The following is a 21,696-nucleotide window of genomic DNA, read 5'->3' on the forward strand; positions in this document are numbered from 1 at the left end:
CTCCAAGCTCGGTCTTAGACTTCCTAGCATCTTCAAATGGTTCTTCTATGCTGTTACCTGGTCATGCGTTGCCCCACTTGGCTCCCCAGAACTTCCTGGGAGCCTGTCTGTGTGTTCCTGCTGGACCGTCTTCCTCCACCCTCCTCTGCATCGGGAGCCTCAACCTCTTCTGGCCTCGGTCCTCTTACAAGCAGGTTTAGACACTGTCTTGCTGTCTGCCACGTCCAGGTCAGTAGCTGCAGGCTCTTCCATCTGCGTGGTCCTCACCTTGCTCGTGGTGCCTCCGGGGAGGGACTGACAATGTTATTAGTCCCTCTTGTATTTTTAGGTTCCATGGAACAAAATAGCTTGACGGCTCAATACGATGGACTGGTGAGTTCTTTCTAGTGCAGAGCATCTTCTTCGACTCAGTAGATTGAGGTGATAGTTCAGTGAAGTCAGTCATGATCTTCCTCGTCCAAGTACTATTGGTAGTTTTGCTATGGCAAAAATATATGGGAGAACTTGTGTGACTAGAGAAAGGAAAAGGTGGTGAAGGAAAAAAGATGGGTGAGGGTGCACCATACTGTGATAACCCATGATGTCCTCCCTGCATCCCAGAAGGGTAATCCCTCCCCATGAGATCAACCCACTGACTACCACCCCCAGGGTAACCATTGGGTAGCGGCCTCACGTACCTGGTCTCATGAACAGGGTCTCCCACTCAGGGAGAAGGGACATCATAGGATTCGTCAAACCACACCCCTCCAGTCTAATCTTGGACTGGCCTATTGGGTTTCCTTCCATTTCAGAGGTCCTCTCACCTGCTCCTTCTCAGGCAAACATCTTCTCTGGTGAGCCTTTCTCCATCAGCTTCACTGCCATAGGGTGCTGCTCTGCTTATAAATCCTGCCTCTCTGCTATATTTACTTGGATTCTACACATTATCTCAGACAAAATCAAGACCATATAATGTTTGTGGTGGTTGCAACTCTCACTGGTGTTCTACTTCCTGTTCTTCGGTCCTGGGTTCTTGCCAGTCCGTACCAATGTAAAGAATCTTGAATTCAAGATGAATAACAACCTTACTCAGATTGCTCCTATAGTGGTATCATTTCCTTGCAAAACATAATCTGTAACTTCGACAGATTTTCACCTTCCTTTCTTAGTCAGCTACTATATATACTGCTTCTGCACTGATCAACTCCAGTTTCGATTGCTCTTACTCCCTTATACTTGGGTCTCCCTCTGCACAGTTAAAAAGGACTTCAGGTCCTTCAGAATTCTGCCACTCACTTATAGTTTTTGGGTTACCCCACTCAGTTAATGCTTCTGCCTTATTTGCCCCTTTAAACGGCTTCCTGTTCAACAGCTCCTCATTTTTAAAACACTGTATTGTTTATCATTGACTTTTTTTTAATGTGTTTATTTTAAACCAGCACACAGATGAGCATTGACAGGCAACAAAGTATAACCATCAATATAAAACAGGAGTCCTTCTCAAACCCCCTTCCACTCCCTCCCCAAATCAGGGCTTGTTGTGATCCAGTTAGGCATGACCAGCATTTGGCTAATCGCAGTTCAACTAGAGGGCCGTTGCGATGAGGCGCGGTTTGTAGGTTAGTGCCGGGAAGTTCTGGTCATATTCCAGGAAGGGTGCCCAAGTGTTTAGGAAGCGGTGTAGAAATCCAGCTTTGGCTGCAGTGATTTTCTCGGCTATTAAAATGTCCCAGAGTTTTAGCCACCAAAGGGTTATCAAGAGACCCTCCGCAGATTTCCATGTGCGCGCTATTGTGATCTTTGCGGCCAGCAAGAGTTGCGTTATAAGTGTAGCCTTTCTGCCGGCCCAGGATTGGTCCTCTATGGGGTGCCCTAGGTCCACTTCCCACTGTGACATGTAGGGGGCTCTAGCGGTCAGGGGGTTTTCTTGTAATAGTTTATAGAGAGCAGAGATCTTTCCTTGTGATGGTAAGTCTTTCATGGTAAGTTTGAGCAGGCTGGGGGCGTGCAGCGCTGCTGATCGGGTCAGCAGGTGGGAGAACCAGTGTCGGAGTTGTGAGTATGTAAACCTGTCTGTTTCTGCTGGTTCGAAGGCGGCCTTGCATTGCTCGAAGAAGCGCGGATGGTTTTCCTCAAAGAGTTGGCCCAGGCCTTCCAGTCCTCCCGCAACCCAGTTCCAAATGTTTGAGGGGTAGGATCCCGGTGAGAAGGCCGGGTTATGAAATATTGGGGAGGAGGGGCCCAAACCTCTCGGGATTCCCTTACATTTCAGAGCCCAGACCCAGGCTTTCACAGTGTGTTTGGTGGTCCTCTGCCAGGTTCGGCATAGGGGAAGAGGGATATATGGAAGGAAGTGCAGGGGGAGATGCAGGAGGGATTGTTCTAACTCCAACCATTTTGGGGACCCCGAGGTATTGGCCGAGGTATTGGTCCAAGACTGAAGATGGGCTAGCTGTGCTGTTATCTGGTATTTCCGGAGGTCGGGAACTCCCAGTCTGCCCAATCTGGAGCCGCCCATCATGATCCTCTGAGGGACATGTGATTTTCTACCCCTCCAAATGAACCTGCAACATGTGCTTCTGCACGCGTTGCAGTGGCGGCAAGCGGATTGTGATGGGCAAGGATGAACAGGCGTAGAGGAATCGTGAAAGGAGGTTCATTTTGCAAGCAGTGATATGGCCAAGAAGTGAGATCTCCTGCGAGAGCCAGCGGTCAAGGTCTCTCTACAGCTCTCTGAAGAGGGAGGGAAAGTTTGCCTGATAGACTTCCCCCGGATGGGCCGGAATCTGGACCCCGAGGTAGAGAATGACCTTTTCACTTCATTGTATTGGGCATAGCACTTCCAGGGATTGCCGTTCCCCCAGGCCCAGCCCAACCCCCAGGGCCACCGACTTCCCGAAGTTAATAGCGAAACCTGCTACTCTCCCAAAACTATAAATCTTGTGCGGGCTGGCTCCCGGGAGGCGGCTACCTATGTAATAGATAGCAGGACATCATCTGCATAGAGTGCTATCTTGTGTGGGGCGGGCCTACCTGGAGGCCCTTAATTCGTGAGTTTAAGCAGATTCATTGGGCGAAGGGTTGCATGACCATGGCAAAAAGGAGAGGTGAGAGGTCAGAGGGGGCATCCCTGCCTAGTTCGGCAGGTCAAGGGAATCTGGTCAGACAAGAGGCCATTAACTCTAAGGAGGGTCTTTGGAGGTTTGTAGTTAGCCAGTACCAGCTTTTGGAAGGTCGGACCAAAGTGGAAGGATTCGAGGGAGAGCTGTAGGAACGTCCAGTCCACTTTATCAAAAGCTTTAGTTGTATCTAGGGCCAGTAGGGCAAGTTGCCGCTGGTCATGGTGTGCGATGTCTATGAGGTGTAGAGCTCTGCGGATGTTATCTCCAGTCGACCTGTGCAGGATAAACCCCATCTGATCTGGGTCGATGTTGTCAGGGAGGACACTTGCTAAACGATTTGCCAAAATCTTCGAGTATATGTTAGCATCGAAGTTTAAAAGTGAGGTGGGCATGTACGAGTTGTTATCTCTGGGGTCTTTCCTGGGCTTCAGGGTGCGGACCGTAATCTATTCCTGCATGGAGGGGATGATGGATTCCGAATTAGCAAAAGAGATGAAAAGGGTTGTCAGGGGGGCTATTAATTGGGGGTGGAGGATTTTGTAAAATCGTGTTGTAAACCCACCTGGGCCTGGGGCTCTGTGCTCAAGTGTCTTGATGGCTGCGTCAACTTCCTCACCTGAGATAGGGGTCTCAAGGCTCTACCTTGCGTTCTCCTTGAGGTGGGGTAGAGCTGCATTTTAAAGATAGTTCTGTTGCTCCTCCTGGCTTCTTGGAGATGCTGACATTACGTTTGAGAGGTGTGCGACCGCGAGACGTAATTTGTCTCTCTCTGCATACTGGACGATGCCCCGAGGGTCGCGAAGGCCCAAGATAGTATTTTGTTTCTTTGCTTTGGCGAGTTTATCCACTAGCAGTTTATTTGCCTTATTACCTTTGGCATAGTATCCTTGCTCGGTTTTTGTCAGCAGGTGTGCTGTTGGCTTCCGCGTAGTGCGCCTCCAACCGTTTCCGGGCAGCCTTTAGCGCCTGACTGGATTTCGGGGACCAGCCTTTGCGTTTGGAGGCAGCCTCAGCTTCGTGGACCTCATTCTCCAGGGTTATGAGAGTCTGCTGCCTGCGCTTGTGATAGGTCGCACCCTGAGAAATTAGTCCTCCTCTCACCACGGCCTTCATGGTATCCCAGGTGTTAGCTGGGGACGCGTCTTTGTTCGGGTTTTCTTTGAAGAAGTTCATAATGGATTTTGCTATAGTAGAGTCTGTTACTGACATGTCATTTAGAATAGGGTCATAGGTTCCATCGATGTCGTGGGGGGGGGAGGGAAGAGTTAGGGTCATGGTCCTGGAGCGTCAAAGCGACCGGGGCGTGATCAGAGAGAGATCACTCTGGGACCAATAGTGACGTCGTCGGTGAAGGCAAGGATCTGGGGGGAGGCCAGAAGCAAGTCGATCCGGGAGAAAGTTCTGTGTACGTATGAGTAAAAGGAGTAGACCCTTTCGTTGGAGTAGATTACTCTCCATGTGTCGACTACATCAAGGGTACGGAAAAGGTGGAGAAGGTCTGTCACCAATCTAGAGACTATGGAGGCCGGGTGTTGCAATCTGTCCTTAGGTGGGTCGGGGATCCCATTCAAGTCTCTTCTGATGATAGTTTGGCCCTCGATGAATGGAAGGAGGGCTTCTTCCAGGTCTCTGTAGAACCTCCGTTTGCCGTTCAGGGTGTAGGCTGAAACGAGGGAGTAGAGCTATGAAGCGGCCCTCCGGGCAGCGCAGGGTCTCCAGTATTTGTGGTCTGACTTCTTTCGTGAAGAGGATCGCAGTTCCCCCTTTCCAGCTCCGGAGGCAGGGAAAGTCCGCCGGGACGAGGTGGGTCTCTTGCAGAAAGACCACAGAGGATTCTCCATCCTGCTGTAGGCGCTGCAGCATAGATTTCCTTTTGGGGAGGGGGGGGGGGGGGGGGAGATCTAGCAGCCTGAAGTTTAGTGTGACGAAATTCAATTTCTGGTGCGCGGGGGGGGGGGCTGCGGGGGGGTATTGCCTTCTGGGTTGCCGGGGGACCCTGGGATAGGGACTGGGTAGAACGGGGCTCAATCATCGTCTGATGGTTTATTCAGAATGAGGTCATCATGTGGCTGGGGTTTTATCAAAACTCTCCAATGGGAGAACAGACTTTCCAACACATGCCTCCAACGGGAGGTTGCTATATTAACCAGGGGGGCGATTTCTTTGGGTCGGGCCCCTCCCTCGCCAACTGGGCGAGTCCCGCAAACAAATAATCAGTCAATAACATTTCACTCCAAAGGAAAGTTGGTGTCATACATCCTGGAGTTGGGCACGGGCCGTGTGAAGCCCGCAGCAGCAGGATGTTCATTTCTTGTTCCGGTGTTGTCCATTTCCGCTATGGTCATCGGCGGTCATTTTGCGTTCCGGTTTCTTTGCACTCTTGTCCAAGTTAGGTGCTTCGGTCGGACGGGAGAGCAGTTTGGGTCCTGTGAGGTAGGATTGGATTGAGAGTCTCCCGCCTCTCCCGGAGAATTTGGGCGCAGGATCGCAGCTGTGTCTTCTAGGTGGCTGATCCGGCGGGGAGTCCCTTTGTAGGTGAATTGAAGAGCCGCCGGGAACAGCCATCGGTAGCAAACCTGGTGCTCCTGGAGGAAAGGGGTAAGAGGACGAAGGGCTTGACGCTTTTGCATTGTTACAAGCAACAGATCTTGATAGATTCGGAGAGGGGATCCTTGAAAGGAAAGCTTGTCCTGTGTTCTTCCTATTGCAGAGATAGATTCCTTAGTGGTGTAAAAGTGCACCCTCGTTATTACGTCCGAAGGGGACTCTGCTTCCATGCCCCAGCGGGGGCGTAACCTGTGGGTGCTGTCCAGGGCGAGTTGCGTCTTGTCTAGGTGCGGGAGTAGTGAGTGAAAAAAGTCACCCACATATTCATCTAAGTCTTTGTCTAGGACTGAGGAAGGCACACACCCCCTACACCCCTGATCCGCAGGTTGTTGCGTCAGGCCCCATTTTCAAGATCTTCTTGTTTAAATTTGAGGATTTTGTTTATGTCAAGAAGCACCTGGATTGAGCGTTGAACCTCTACCAACTTTGCAGAGTGTTCCTGGGTCAAATCCTCTACTTCACCCAATTATTTCCACGTCTGTGACCCTTGGGTCCGTTTGCTCCAACTTTGTAGTGAGCTCAGACATGCAGGATCTGAATTAGAGTTTGATATCAGACATGAAAGCTTGAAGATCTTCTTTGGTCGCCAGTTGCCCCCTATCTTCCGAGTATTTTTGAGGTGAGAATTTTGGGGCGTCCGATTTTCTCCCTTTGTCAGCAGCAAGTAGCATGGTGGTGATGTCTGCAGGTTTGGGGGGTTTCAGATGCTTGGCCATTTCCACGGTTCACACCCAAGGAGTCCTTGTGTGACCCTCGGGCTCGCTGGCGTGTGGCCAAACGGTGTCGGTGGAGGCACTCCTCTCAGTCATTTGGGACACGCTGTGGGAACCCGGCAAGCCTGGTGGGCTGGGAATGGCTTTGAGGACTGGGCGGGGGTAGAGTCCTGTGTGGGAGCTGGGCAAAGGCAAGCTACATCAAGCTGGATCCTCATTGCGAAAGGGTTTCAGGGGGGAGGAGACTGGCTTGCTGGCGAGGGGTCGATGTTCTCGGGGGTTCCCAGCTGGAGTGAGCCAGTGAGGTGGTAAGGGTGAGACTGAGTCCTGAGCAGGGTCTCCCCGTTCTTCGCTATGTGTGAGGACGCCCCCCCCCTCGGTAGGTGCAGTTAGTTGTGTGGTCCTGGCGGCCGCTGGTGGCCAATGCCTGGCCGGATGTTTAGGCAGAGGTCTGAGACAGCGGGGCTGTACAGGCCAAGGCAGCTTCCCTGTATGTGCACTTGCCTCTGGTCCGTTAGATGGGGGAATACTGCGTGGTGCCCCTTTTGGAATTCAGCAGATTTCCATCTAAGCTACTCCGATAGTTGTCCTCCGTGGAGGTATTCACTCACTGTCTCTGCGTTGCTGCTTGAATGCTCCCCTGTGTGGGCTGTCAGGTGAACTCAGCCTGGTTGGAGCCCAGAATTCCGCCGGGAATGGGTGAGGCCTGATAGTCAGAGTGGGATGTTTCAGAAGGGGTCCGGGACCCTAGGCGGAATGGCTGGTAGCAGGGGCGCCTCCTGGGGGGGATGGGGGAGAGACACCCACAAAGTCACTGGGTATTGGGCTTGTGATATGGTGAGGGGTGAACTCCAGTTCAGTGAATGCAGCCCAGTGTGCGGGGCTCGAGCTGTGTAGGCTGGCTGGGGGAGGCAGGGCCAAGAGATGAGGAGTGCCGTCCCATTAGGCGAGTGGAGTGCCTGAGTTCGGCTCAATGTGGTGGATGGCAGGTGCTGCAGAGCCCGCGCTCTCAGGAGTGCCGCCCGAGCTCATCTCCAACTGTGGGCTGTGTAGGCTCCAGCCACGGGCCGCAGGCAGCACCGGGAGGCAGATAAGGAAGGGGGCGGAACCGCACCACCCAGGGCACCCTCCGGAGAGCGGGTTGGGGATGAGGGGAGCAACCGCTTCGGGTCGCTCAGCTGTAGCAGGCAGCCCGCAGCAGGGCTGCGTCTTATGGCAGCTCACTGGGCGGCTCTAGGGGCTGCAAGGGTCCCTCTCCTCCGGACCAGCTGAGATGAGGAGGGGAGCCTCTCTGCAGGCCAGCGTTCCTCTGGGCAGGCGCAGCCTTGAGCGCAGGTCGTTGCAGGCTATGGCGAGAGGCTTAGATGTAACGCCTGGGTCCGCCATCCACCATTTTGGATGCCTCGGCGGCAGATGCTTTTGGGGAGGTTCAAAAGGCTGCAAACTCCGGTTTGGGGCCATGATAAGAGCCCAGCTCTGCATCAGCAGCTGCCCTGACTTTCCATTGACCGATGGAGAATTTTTAGCTCAGGATGACTACTGGAACCACGTGATAGAGAGGTAAGTTGCAGGCTTCACACAGAGGCCATTAGAGGAGCAGCCACACCGATGGCGCTCCAGGCCATGCCCCCCTACTATTGATTTTTGAAGGCTGCCCCCAGTTTTCTGTCCTATCGATTTAAGTGATTTAGCAAATGTGTTGAACCTAGCTGCTCTTAGAGTTAGTCGATTGTGTTGAACCTTGCTACACTTTCCATTTAGCCATTGTGTTGAACCTTGTTGCTGAATTAAAACCCTGCCACTTCTGCATTACCACCATCATATCAGAACATTGTGCAGATTACCAGCTTCATTCCTAGATAGTCTGACAGATTGGCTGTACGTCGGGGGTAGGAAATGTGCCACACCTAGATGGATTGTTGGGGGTAGTAAATGTGTTAGCCTTAGCTGTCTTTAGGGATAGGAAAGGGGTTTAGGTCAATTGTAACAACAAAAAAAAATGATTGCAACAATCAAAAGTTCTAAAAATGCTACCACCAAAGGTTTGAACACCAAAAGTTTGAACCTTTGGTGGTAGCATTGTAAAAAAAAAAAAAAAAAAGAAGAATGGGGGCTGTGGGATTGGCCTCCACATCGCCCTGCTCACTATACTTTATGGTATAGTGAGCAGGGGTTGTGGCAGACACCCCCGCAACCTTCTGTTTTAAAAATGAAAAAAAAAGAAAAGAAAAGGACCCTGCAGTGCCGGTTCCTGATCACGGAAGTGAAAGGGAACTGGCCCTCCAGGAACCCAGCATGAAGAGGAAGGTAAGTGGGGTTTGTTTATGTTGGGGGTGTGGGTGGGGGTGTGCTGAGGGTGTGGGTGGAGGTGTGCTGTGGGTGGGGGGTGTTATGGGTGTGTTGTGTGTGTGGGTGTGAGAATGTATGTGTGTTCGCATGAAAAAGGTGCAAACTTTTGGTAGTTTGCACCTTTCTCATGTGAACGATTTGCCTGCGGTAGTTTCAGCCGCGGGCAAATCACTTGGATTCAGGAAAGGTGCTGCACTTAAACGGATAATTAGGGATAGGAAATGTGTCACACCTAGCTGTATATTGGGGGTAGGAAATGTGTGGCACTAACCGTACTAAAAATAATCAATATTTGGCATACTTACCCCCAAGCTCTGAACCAAACACAACCCTAAATCTACCGTACCTGAAACTGAACACTTCACAACACCCAACATGAACCAAATGCAAGTACACACAAAGCACCCATGCACAATCATACCTCAACACTCCATGGCGGTTACTAACCAAAATTGCACCAACGCTCAGTGACCGGTTTTTGCCAAACTGGAGCTGCCAACAGCACATCAAAGCTCTCTTGCTCTTCTCCCTCTCAACCCCACTAACAACTGCCCCAATCCCCAACCCTCCTTCCATTGCAGATCCACCAGATTGCCAAGAAACCACACAAGTGGTAGCAGAGTGCGTTACAAGACCACATAGCATAACATATACACCTCATTGTCTTTGCTTGGGGCATTGAGGTTTCAGGCTGCCTGTAACAGTGGGGGCACTTTATCAGTTCTTTCTCCTTTCTTATGAAAATTAAATTCCCTCCTCCTGGATTTAAGATTTTACTCTACCCTGCTGTCTTTTGCTGAGAGCTTAGGATGTGGCTCTCTCAGCAGGCTTTTGGCGGCTAACTTTAATTGTTTCAATAGCACTGGCAATTTGGGTTGGCTCAGTGTACAGGCACCACATTGTGGTGCACATGCCCTTTACAAATATGCAGAACACTATGTAAGGTGGTCTTCTTACCCCGGCCGGGACGCTGCCCAAAGGTCTGCACGTGTCTGGAAATGCTTTAGCTTAAAGGGAAAGGGCTGCATTAACTCTCCTAAGGGGTTTCTAACAGACCTTTGGTTAATGTGAAGGCATTTTCACTGTGTGTGACGAATCCCAGGATATCAGTTACTACCTCCATGGGGAAGGCCCCTTCCCATGAGGCCAGGGAGGTGATGCTGCTACCAAAGAGTCCCTCTGGGGTGGTACTCAGCGGGCGGATCTCATGGGGAGGGAAACCCTCCATGGGACCTGCAACAATCACCTTGGGAGAACGCAGTATTCACCCCGCCCCATTTTTGTTCCCTCTTGCCCCCCCCACCTCAGTTCCCTGTGGTCCCCAACACCTCTATGTGTCTCTGTAGAATAGAGGACTTCAATCATACACATAATACTGGGGACGGTGGAGTTCCTATAGCCACTGACATGAAGATTATCAAAGAAGGAGGCAAAAGCCCACAGTGGAACCAACATATGCGGTACAGTCTATTACTGACTGCTACGGCAATAAAAAGGACAGGCGGATTGTGTTCCTTGTCTGGCCAAATCGGGGAAAGCCAGCCCTGAAGGAGCTCGGAACCGGACGCTGGTTCTGTGGTGAGGAACCAGAGAAACAGGGAACGAGATGCTGCAGAGGAGTGAGTGTCTTGAAAGGCTCCACGGAGCAGTGGCCTGTTCGGTAACGGGGAAAGCAGAAACCCGACTGGTAAAGTCAAAGCAAAGGGAAGACGCAAAGCGAGAGAGAGAGCTTAACCCTACTGAGCCGCCCAGGACAGAACACTGAATGTGGAAACAGTGCAGAAGCCCTGCACAACTCACAGGACAGACTGGAGACTGCGACAGCATTTCTCGAAGGTAGGGAAAGGGTCGGGCCTGTTGGTGGGAGGCAGAGAGCACAATACAAGTTAAACAGAGTCACCATTATCCCTGGGATATAAAGGGATAATGAACTAAATGTAAAAGCTGGAGCAAACTTTATAAAACATCTCTGGCAGGAGAGTACACCAGGTCTATTGTAACAGCCTCTTTCTAAATCTACCTGCCTCTACTCTCCGCCCCTTGCAACTAATCCAGAACAGGACTGCGAGACTTGTCCTTGGCCTCAAGTCCTGGGATCGTATATCTCCAGCTTTGAAATCTCTCCACTGGCTCCCAGTGGATGCAAGGATTAAATTCAAAACCCTCTGCATTATCCACAAGGCTTTCTGAGGCCTGGGGCCAAAATACCTTTAGTTATCCCTCTGCAAATACCTCCCCTCTCGAGCTCTTCGCTCCTCTACCTCCAAATCCCTCAGGGTCAGTAGTTTTTCAAAGAAACGAGCTGGGGTAGATCTCCGTCTTCGGCTGGGGCCTCCCTCTGGAATAGCCTCCCTGCCACTCTAAAACTTGAGGAGAACCATCTCCGGTTGCGGAAGCACCTCAAGACCTTCCTCTTTTCTTCTGCCTTCGCTTCCCCTCTCCCCTGCTGATCTGGTCTCTCTTAGCACTGTGCACCTGGCCACCCTCTGCCCTTCGGGCCCAGGTACCTGCTCACTCTGCCACCCTCCCGCACTGCCTCCGGGCCACCCCTTGCACTGGGGTCTGTGTCTTTATCTGTACCCATACAGCCCCCCTTTTTCTTCCTGCACTTGTCAGACCGACCCTGTCTGCTGACTTAAACCTAGCACTTGCAAATTGCTGGCTGCATTACCACTGTTTTTGCCTTTATTGTTATTTATCTGTTTCTCCTCTGCTTCGCACTTTCCACTTCTCCCTACCTCCATGCACTTTTCCCCTCCCCCTCTCCCATGCACTTGTGCGTTCTCAATGTCGCTGGGCCTAGTAAGATCACTGTTTTGTTCTCCCCTGTTCCCCTCCCTTGCCATGTCTCGCTCTGAAACACTTGTGTACGAGCGCGATAGAAATAAAATATCAATCAATCAGGTCTGCTCAGTTGGACATTGAATGAAGCAGGGATAGAGAACCCGCAGAAACTGCACACCAGGGTCTGAGACCCACACAAAGTTGTGGAAGACCCACAAAAGCAAAGTACATGGGTCAAGGACCCACATGAGACTGGAGGATGTGTACAGTCAAGGGGCTGAAACCCAAAGCAAATTGAGGAGAGCCTGAAAGGATATACAGGGGTCTGGGACCCAAATGAAAGAGAAAGGACAAGTCAGGGAGACCCCGAGCCAGCCCAGCGGGATCTGGGACTCATGTGACAAAGAAAGAGAAGTACAAAAAGTTAGAATAAGAGGTTGAGGACCCATTGTCAAAGGAAGAGGTACTTTCTGGAATACTAAGTTCAATAGTCAAACCAGTCAGGATAGTGAACCAGATTTGAGACTCCAAGTGAGAGCTGAAGAAAAGAGCACACTTGAGATTTGGGAATAGTTTTAAAAGTCGCTCATTGCATATTCTGTTCACGAACTGAACATTAAACGTCTGTATCCAGAACGAGCGGAGCCTCCTTCTCGATCAAGAAGACGCACAGTCGTTACCTAGTTAGCTAGTTTAGTGAAAGGGTCGGAAATAGGTTTGGGCACAGGAAAGTGGACATACATTTTTTACAAGACATCCTGATAGAGTCCTTAATGTTTTTGTTGATGCAGCGCAACCCCTCATAGAAACAGGGCAAGATAGGCTTTTCCTTTTCTTTATTTTGATAATAAAAGTCTTTGCCAAAAAGCATACCACCACTGTGTCATACTCTGTACTTCTACAACTTTACAGGACACAATGAGGGAGGTCTTGGGACCCCCCCTTTTTACCCTGACTGGGTAATTTGACCACCCTCCTGACAGTCCCCTATGTTAGGCAGTGGCTTTCGTCACACATGCTATGCATAGATCAGCGGTATGCAACCTGCGACTCTCCAGATATTTAGGACAATGGGCCTCATTACGAGTTTGGCGGTAGCTGTGCCGGTTACAGTCATTCCGTTCCCGACTGACCCAGTCCGTCCCCAATGCTGGGTGCCGGTATTCATTACTTCTCATTTGAGCCCCGTAGGGCTCAATGGGAATGGGGAGGTCGGATGCACCGACACCATTCATGAATGGTGCCGCTGCATCCGACGAGTTGGGCTCGCGGGTGCCGCTCTTCCTGCCATGTACTCCGCAGGAGAAGGGGTTTTTGATGGTGCTCCTCCCCCAGCACTTCAGTGGAGACTGTAGACCGACTGTAGGTGCAGGAAACAAGGGTAGCTGCAGTAAGGTAGCGAAAGACTGGTACCCCGCTATTTTTTACTCCCTATTTTATTTTTTGTGAGTATTTGCAGGTTTGTAGGGAGTAAAAGTGGCCAATACACCCCTTGTATGTGGGGCGGAAAATAATATGAAAGTGGGCTTGATACTACTATTGTGCGCTAGTGTCCACTCAAAAACCTTAAGAGTATAGGTCCTACCACAAGGATTCCAGAACTGGAAACCCCCCCCACTAGGATTTGAATTGTAAAGACTGAATAAATGTTGGTTCGGGATATGAACTTGTGCTCTAGATTAAGTATTGGAAGTGACGATTATTCTGGAGTTACAATAACTGCAAAACACATTGGGTGAAAGTATACAGTGTGAAAAAGACGATAGGTTTGGGCTGAAATAGCCAAACATTTATTCCATGTGAAATACACCCGACACGTGTTTCAGCCACCTGGTCGTTCTCAAGGCGGTCAAAATACATTGAAACAAAATGCAATAGGCTTATCCAGCATCAGCAAGCACTAGGGCTGAGCAATAGTGAACCATTGTTCATTATACCAACAAAGAGATGTGTCCTTGAGAACCGTGTGACAATCCAACTTAATCTGATCCAAAGCTTTAAATCCTAGGTTCCGCATTCAGGGAATCTGGTGGGGGAGTGAGAAGGACCGCATTCAGGGAATCTGGTGGGGGAGTGAGAAGGACCCGGGGACGAAAACACTATGCACCTGCGGGGAAGCTTTGAAGACGTTGGAACGCTGGATAGAGGGCAGGCAATTAAGAATCACCACCAATAACAAATAACTTTGATCTGTTTGTCTGATCAATCCCCTACATTTCTATAGCACCTTAAAAAGGAAGGAGGAGTATAAAAAGGGATGAAAGGAACAAGCATTGAGGTAGTTTGGGCAGCGGCAGGAGAGGTGAAGCAGGATGATAAGGAAAGCAAAGAGTGAAACCTTACTGAGAGCTATAGTTCAGTCCCCGACAAGATCCAGACAAGTAACACACTGCAGAGGGCTGCTGAAAGCTGTAACCCAGAAGTTGGCAAGAGCCACACGCAGGTGTGTTTCTAGCCAGCATGGGGCTGTAGCCAAGACCCGGCCATAAGTCTGCAATTGCCTGAAGGAGAATAGACTTCTCCCAGATGCTGGAAGAGCCAGTGATTAGAAAGCACAGGAGGACGATTCTTGGCTCATAGTTTGAAATATCTTCAGACTGACGCATATACTGGCAGGCATATTGTAAGACAATGAACAGTGCGTACTGTCTGGTAGGCGTTTGTTTCTGTGACCTTCGGGACCCTGGGAAGGTAACCATTGGCCAGAGGGTGACAATATCAGACCCCAGAAACATTGAGGTAGAAACCTAAGATGAGAGCTGGAAACTCCACCCCAGGACTGCTGTGTAAGACAAAGGAAATTGGAACTTGGTCAGTAGGCCCTGGTTGGAGAATAAAATATTTTGGGACATTCGGCCCTGTTGAAGATAAACAGTTTCACATGCGTTTAGTTATCCTTCCATCCCGACACAGTTTGCAGATGCTTTGAACACTCCTCCAGGCCCTCTGTGCTGTGTAACTAAGCTGTTGAGCTGCAATCAGAGCCTCCAGGTTTCAGATGATCCCACATCGCCACACTCTTACCACCGACTTTCCAGCGCATGATCTTATGTTGACAATTTTGACATGGGTGGAGGTTACCTGGACACATGGATTCTTGCCTTTGGGTACCAATGAGCTACCTTCTGTCGAATCCACTGTGCCAGGTGGTGGTGTAACTGCTGTGGGGCAATAGAATCACAAGGGGGACAAAGTGAGAGGAAAACATCTCCAAAGGATAACAAAAAATACATAAAAATAACAGTCGGTCAGCAATTCTAGAATCCGGATGCTATTCAAAGCGGGCACCAGTCTTTTGTGGATGATTAATATCCAGCGGGTGGGGACACATTTCAAGAGAGCCGAGGTCACCGGGGTTGCCACGGAATATTTCAAAGAACATGGGCGAGGTGGGACTTGGATTGATAACACAAGAAACGTGTACAGCACACTCGGGGAGGAGGGGAGTGTATATGCGGAAGCCACAATATACCAATAATTGGAGTTCCATTGCGGTGAGGTGGACGGGGGAAGAATTGAAGGGACTCAGGAGATGGGAAGCTGGGGGAGGTGAGGGGAATGGAGAGTACCGACTATGTTGTTTTTGGCAATGTTCTAACCAACTTGCAATTCAAGATTTGCTTTTTTGTTAATAACAGAAAACCAATTATTAAAAACAGTTAAATAAAAAGGCGAGCAGCGGTCTCTAGCAGGGATGAAAAGATTGCCAGGCAAAGGACAATAGTTTCCACAAAGGAGGAACCCTCGCAGGGATCTTCATGTATGCACATCTTGCATGGACCACAGACGAGTCAGGAGGAACTCAGCAACTCAGCTGCAGAACTTTGGTCTTCCAGCAGCCTCGTCGTCTGCTGGAGGGCAGCCCAGTGGATTTCCAGTGTTCGTGCAGAGCCTCGAGGACGGCTAGTAAAGGTTCCAGCCGAGACGGCTGTGCAAAAGTGGACAGCCAGCCCTGAAGAATCGATTCAGCAACATCCAAGCCCCTGCGATAATGCACCCCGAATAAAAGGTCAAACGTAACTACCATCCAACACAATTCTGCCTCCGACCTTAGCAGACTGCTTGGCAAATATATAGGACTGCTCCAACAATGCTGGCAGTGGACGGTTCACCTCACTAATTTAAAGCTCATGGCTACCACCTGACGTCCTATTTTCCTTATTTCATGTACGGGTCTCCGATGCCAATGCAGCAAGATTCACTTTGAATAAACACTGGAATTAAGATTTGTAGGAAAACAAAAGTGATTATTTTACCATTGCCTTTATAACTGTATCTAGATCCTGTTTCTGTTGCATAAGTACTCAATACATACATTCAAAAACAATGTTTAATTGTTATTGCGTTGGCACATGCCTGTTTGTGATCAATTTTGGTTATTATGCAAGATGAACAGTGTCCAGGTTGGTTGGTTTGTTCTTTATGTTTTTCTTCTTTTTTGTATTGTTATTTGGTTATGAATAAAAAAAATAACCATTACTACATAAAAGAAACAGCAAGACTTAATTAAAAACCTTTAAAAATCAAGCACAGCCTAAAACTTCAAATAGGAGAATCCTAATAGAATTCAGAAAAATAAATGTTAAGAAAAATGACTGCCTTCCCATTTCAATACAAAACAATTAAGTTGTGTTCTTTTTTTCTGACATGACGGATTGATTTTATGGAAGGAAAGAAAATTGGTCAGTAGAAAACATTTTCCGGGGCACCAGTCAATGCCTTGTCTACCATTTACAAAGCGATCATCAGTGTGGGCTCCTAGGACTGTGGGGCAATGTCTATGCAAGTGCAATCAAACTCCTCTCAGAGTGGCTAACGGGCACCGTGCTCTTCCACAGCCCAATGGCTGCTGGACCGAGTAAAGGACTAATGCGCCAAACTCTGGCCTATGAACCAAGCAGGTTCACATGGTGGCACTTACATGTCTTACTCATATGGCCACAAAGGGAAGGTGCAGTCACAAAACAGCTAGCAAACAGAGCGCCACTGCCAGCCTTGGCCACGGAGTAAGTTTAGGATTCTTGAAAGAGTGCCAAGATACGCAATACCATTCTGGCATGTATGCAGACGTATAGCTCAGTATTTCAGGTTAAAAGGCTTTTAAATGCCACCCATCACCACTGTAGTGGCCTTACAGTGCCAGGGCTTGTCTGTGGAGATCAAAACTAGTCTGTGGTGTAAAAGAAAAAGGGACTGAAGGGAAGAGAGTAGACACGAGCAGAAATAAAAGGAAAGGTACAATAGGGGTGATGGTGAAGGTGTATGCTTGAGGTACTAGGGATGCGTGCGTGCGTGTGTGCGCGCGCGTGTGTGTGTGTAATCACTGGTAATCAAATGATGAACAGATAGAAAGGGAGTAAAGCACACCCTTGATGCGAGCTATTTTCGTCTAGGGGAATTTCTAATACAGTCATTTTAAGATACTAGAATTGATCAGCACATGGTTGTGTGATGGACTTGAGAAGTGCTCAAGCTTACCCTAGAAGTGGGGAAGCTTCTTCACTAGAAGGTTTTCAAATGCCAATCCCTATAAACAGGGAGAATAATCTCTGGGTGCTAAGCCACCAAACAAACGCCAGAACAAAACTGTGTAAAGGAAAATGCCGACAACTGTGGCAGGTCAGAATCAGGAGACTGACATGGCGGCATGTTGTCTGAATGGTTTCTTTTATTCTTGAATAAAAACAAAGCCTAAGATGTCCCCCTAAGCCTAGGATTCAGTTCCCTGCTCTACAAAGAAAGACGTCAAAAGGGCACTTGTCAGGATGTCTTACATAAATGAATTCTATTCTATCCAGACTTCTGTCGCTACCACTACAAAGGATCAACATAAATCCAACAAAAACATACTTTGGACCTTTGCACGAACAAGGGGACAGTGGCTGGTTTCTGACCTCGACCCTGGTGCCTCTTTACCATAGGTTCCTCGTCTAGATGCACAGACCCAACTACGCACAGAGTCTATTTTCAGTCTCTCTCTTTCTCAACTCCGGTTTATCAAAAGGACATTCTCCCTTCAAGCCCAGAAATCTTTCAGTCTCTCTTGTCCAGTTCTTTTTTCAGACCGAGGTTATGTTTCTCTACCACATCATGATTGGTCTAAGTTTCAAGTTCCCCACTCTGGGGGTATGTTCTTTTCCCACTCAGGGACTGCCTGCTCATACCCCCACTCTGAGGCTTGTCTCAATCTCGTCTGGAGTTTTTCCTTAGGCTCCCCCCCCCCTTGGAGCTTCTTGGTATTCTCCCAGGCCTGGGGCTTCTTGGTATTCTCCCAGCCTTGGGGCTTCTGGGTATTCTCCCAGCCTTGGGGCTTCTGGGTATTCTCCCAGCCTTGGGGCTTCTGGGTATTCTCCCAGCCTTGGGGCTTCTTGGTTCTCACCCAGCCTTGGGGCTTCTTGGTATTCACCCAGCCTTGGGGCTTCTGGGTATTCTCCCAGCCTTGGGGCTTCTTGGTTCTCACCCTGCCCTGGGGCTTCTTGGTTCTCACCCTGCCTTGGGGCTTCTTGGTATCCTCCCAGCCTTGGGGCTTCTTGGTTTTCACCCTGCCTTGGGGTCTCTTTGGGTGCACCCCAACACCTTGGGGCTTGTTTGTTCTCAACCTAACTTGGGGTTTGCTTGTTCCCACACCACCTTGGGGTCTCTTGCAGTTCTCCACACTCTGGGGCTGTCTTATGCTCTCCACACTTTGGAGTCTCTGTGGGCTCTCCCCGCCCCTCAGTATTCTCTTTTGTTTGGCTTTGCGTGCCCTCCTCCCGGTTCCCCAGAACCACTAGCGTATCTTCGTCTTCTTGGCGGTGCTCCCCAGGAGGGCAGTAAATCTGTCTGACAAGGAGCAACTTACACAACGTGTAACCTGGGGCCAGAGTCAGACGCAGCTAGGTCTGGTTTCCCACTGGCTTCCGGGTGGCGGGGGGCTCTGACAGTAGCTTCCCTGCATGCCGGTCTCACGCTCTCCTCTGCCCTTTGGGGTCAAGCCTCCCAAACCCTGCAAGGTGAGCGCTGCAATCCATCTGCAGTGCTGACCACCTCTGAACCCCACACCTGCTATACTCTTGCCACATCCCCCACAAGGATCCTGGCCCACTTGAGCCCCATAACCTCCTCTCCCTCTTGCCACCTCTGATTGGCTCTTTTTCTGGGCCACCCACTGTTCTGCTGTTTCAGGTGAAGACAGTAGATACATTGGACCAGAAACCAAACCAGCCACTGGAACAGGAAGCTTGAGGCTATGTTTCAACTCCCACATAACCAACAAAGGTATTAGAGTTCTTGGGAAAGGAGGATAACTCCTTTCTGAGGATTTCCTGTCCTCTAAAGGGGGGTGGGGATTACCCCCAGTGGGATCAGACTTCCCCCATCCCCTAGCGGTTGTTAGGCGTTTCAGGCTCATTTCCCTAGTCCCAAAGGAGGTGGCTCCCCCTTGGGGTGAGGAGACTAATTCCTTGGATTCGTCACACAACACAAATGGGGAATAAGGATGGGTAGAAGGGATAATCTCGATTCTCCAAGACCTACTCGGCAACTTGAACGGTGGGCCTGACTGATCAATGTTGGAAGAGGCGACAAAGTGTGGTGTCTTGCTTGAGAGAAGGCCACCAGGCTCTAGTAATATGTATCCATCTAGTGTAGAGCTCCCGACCAAGGCTATGTTTCACTGCCTAAGAAAAGGCTGCTTCCTTTTCATCATGCAGAGATGTGCAATCAGTGAGTTCACCACTTTAGGTGAAGTAGTTATACATGGCCCATTATTTATTATTTTATGGTTTAAAACGCAGACCTAGTTTGAGAGCAGTGGAGCATTGTACAGGGTGTGGGTAGTGTGACGAATCACAGGATGTCATCCAAACAAGTAATGGGTGGATGTTTTGAATAAACCTGAACCACTGGCCCTGCTCTTCTTAACCTTCCACACCACTGTTTTTTTAACCCACCTGCGCTACAGCAAAAGAGGCCCAGCCATATGCAAATCAGTCAGGTACTCCCACCCCCTCCCCCCCCACCATCGGAGCAACTGTGAGGCCAGGCCCCCTCCACATTGAAAACACAAGCAACCCCAGACATGTTTGGACTCTTTTGGGTCTCATCAGTGAGGCACAGCTGGATTCCATATGGCAAAGTGAGCAAGGGACCCAGGTCTGAACGTACCCTCTCACTTCGCCGCAGGGGGGGAACCCATTCCCATGAGCCAGGGAGGTGAGGCCGCTATCAGATAGTCCCCCTGAGGGTGGTATAATGCAGGAGGATTGCATGGGGAGGGACTCACCCCTACGGAGAAGGATGGCCATCTGGGGTACAGCCTTTATGAGAACATCACACCCACCATACCCTTGCCTCTCCTACTCCAATCCACTTTGTAGACAATAGACCTATATTCTGTTGTAAAGTAGACTACCTCAAGGTCCTGGAAAGTACTGAGACGAAGAAGAACATTAGAAACATAGGTAATTCAAATACTGGGATGAGGTGGGACACAGGAACAATGCGATACCAAGAAAGAACGGCACTGGTATAGACTTCTGCAAAGGCGTGGTTCCTTTCATGACATCAAATCCAAAGGGGGACTGCCTGTTTGGGAGAGACAGCCAACCAGGACAAGAGACCGTGACGCCTGGGAAGCATGAAGGAGATGCCTCGAAGGCCATGAAGAAGCCGATAGCAGTCCACTCCCAGAGTAAAGAGGACCACGGGACTCCCTTGCCCAATGTCTTCCAGACGGTAACATGAGGCTGACAGGCGGTAACGCGAATGCAAGAGGCATCGTCCATACCGTCACTACGAGGGCCGGGAAGTAGATCCATGAGGTGGAGGCACAGAGACACGGAGATGCCTGCATAGCACATGAAGTAGGAGAGCAGCCCCAGATAGAACCAGCTGCACATTCTGGGAACAGGAAATGTAACGGAAGAGGAGTGGGGACCGGCAAGGGCAAGTGCTGGAAGGTACAGGAGGCTTAAATCTGGTTCCCGAGATACAAGTCATCTTCCTCTTGGCAGTTCTTGGAAAGGGAGTGAACCAAGTGGGCTAAACCACAGAAGAAGAAGAAGACAGAGAAGGCAGGGGTGCGGACCCTCATAACATTCAGAGTTGGGTGTTTTAAGTGTGAAATGAGGAGAAGATCGGGAGAAGGGAGTCTTTCTCCTGGAAAACCAGACCAGGAGGAAGGTCCAACAGGCCTGAGGAAGGGAGTCATTCCCCTAAGGTCTTTTTGCGATTGAGACCAAACGTCAGGAGAAGGGAGGCAGCCTCATGGGTGCAGAAAAGTACTGCTTTATTTCTTAGTTTATAGTATAAGGGCCAGAAGTAGGGTTTCCTTGGCACAGGACGGTGGACAGTTACTTTAACAGAAATCCTGACAGTCACCTCAGATCTTTTGTTGAAGCGGGAAAACCACTCTTAGGGTTGGGGAAAGTTAGTTTTTCTCTTGCTTGATTACTTAATAAAAGTCTATAGCCCCAAGTATGTCACCTTTGTGTCAGAGTCGTCCTTCTGCACCCTTACAGTAGCCAGCGTTTGGAATGGCATTTTTTTTACAGTAGTGCAGTACTGTGAGTTTCGGTCTCTACGTCAGGCTCTACACCCATTGAGATTAATCCTTGGCCAGGTCTCCAGGGTGTAGTCTGCAGGTAAAAGGGCAGAGTGATGAGGTGAGGGAAAGGGCACACATATTAAAAAACATGGTAGGAGGGGTTGGGATGAATCAAACCGGGATGGGTGGGTTAAAGGGAGATGTATAGTTTTGGATAGTTTGGCAATTATCGATCCAGCCAAAGTAGATCAGGATTGCAGACAATCGGAAGGGTAAATCCTAAAAGGTCACAAGTAGAAGGGAATATTTACGTGTGGACAATTTCAGAGAGATAATTAGGTATGACTAAAAGTAGAGTGTGTCTGTGCCATTGGCTCATGATGTAGTCTATGGGCTCTAGCAGACCCTTGAAATGTGCTGGCTTTTATTGCCTGCAAGTTTAATTTATCCCATAAAAGAGACTTCAGAGTAGTAATACTGTGACTGTCAAGCTTATTGGCTAAGAGTGGCCAAGCCAAGAATAGACTGTGAGAGGCGATACACACAGTGGGAAGCAAAAGATATGCCTGATGTCTGCCTTGTATGCTGTGACATTCTGGCACCCTTTTTAAATATC

General features: G+C 49.6%; 1 protein-coding gene across 3 annotated transcripts in view; it reads right to left on the minus strand.

Annotated features, from left to right (window-relative positions):
* KLC4 (kinesin light chain 4) overlaps positions 1-21,696 on the minus strand; it is a 620,713-nt gene that overhangs the window by 84,348 nt on the left and 514,669 nt on the right. The gene's annotated exons all lie outside the window — the stretch shown is intronic.

The sequence above is a fragment of the Ambystoma mexicanum genome, chromosome 4q (assembly GCF_040938575.1).
Source record: "Ambystoma mexicanum isolate Mex_15411 chromosome 4q, UKY_AmexF1_1, whole genome shotgun sequence".
NCBI lineage: Eukaryota > Metazoa > Chordata > Amphibia > Caudata > Ambystomatidae > Ambystoma > Ambystoma mexicanum.